The sequence below is a fragment of the Morus notabilis genome, unplaced genomic scaffold (assembly GCF_000414095.1).
Source record: "Morus notabilis unplaced genomic scaffold, ASM41409v2 Scaffold548, whole genome shotgun sequence".
In the NCBI taxonomy this organism is placed as follows: Eukaryota; Viridiplantae; Streptophyta; class Magnoliopsida; order Rosales; family Moraceae; genus Morus; species Morus notabilis.
Genome location: NW_010361124.1, coordinates 48,803 through 49,745, shown reverse-complemented (window position 1 = coordinate 49,745; position 943 = coordinate 48,803).

Sequence of the window (943 nt, the reverse complement as noted above, 5' to 3'; positions counted from 1 at the left end):
CCGTTTAGTAAGGACACAAAAATCTCTTGAGAATTTATCCACAATGTATGCATTAGCTTTTTTTGTTTTAGCTCATTCTTCTTATCTCGTTGTCACTTTTATTTTGCTCGAGGACAATCAACATTCTAAGTTTGGGGGTGTGATAACTCTAAGAAATTAGAGTTATCCAATGGTTTTATAGCTCAAAATTGCGTGACCAAGAGTGATTTTTCTAGTTTATGGTGTGTTTTAATTTAGATTTGTAGAGTTTACACTTACTTTGGCTTAATTTCGTACTGGTGCTCCTCTTGAAGTGAAAGTTGGTAATTTTAAAGTAAAATGAGGTGAAAATTTGACTAAGGCTGTGTGCACTTTGCAGGAAATTTCTGGGCTAAATGTTGCGGCATTGTGGGCAGCATTCTGGGAATAGCTGGCATATGGCTGATGACAGCACACTAGCTAGAAAAAGCAGACAAAAAGGAATCCGTGTGAGCTGGCTGAGTAGGTGTCATTGTGGTCCACTGTGCACATCATCAAGTGACACCTCAGCCCTATTGTTGCCCTAGAGAGGAAATGCTTTCTAAAAAACAAAAGGCAGCCACCAGGGGGAAGAGAAAAAGAGGAAAGGGAGGAAATAAAAAAAGAGGTATTCTGGGGCTGGACACACAGAGGAAATACAGAGAGCACCCCTCTCCAGAAAACATAGAGTACCTATCTCCATAAAAGAGAATATAGAGACATGAGAGAAGGGAAGAAGGCAGGAGGTTGAAAGAAGCAAGGCCAGCCAAAGAGGAATCCCAAATCCAGTTGAAATTCTTTCTTCTTTCTGTTAGCTTAATTCTCTTTTGGTATTTAGTTACTAATTTAGCCATGGCTTATTCTGGAGCTTTGAATTCTGTAAATCTCATTATGAACTAATTTGTTTTAGCTAGGTTTGCTAATGGAACAAAGATTGCAAGGTTGA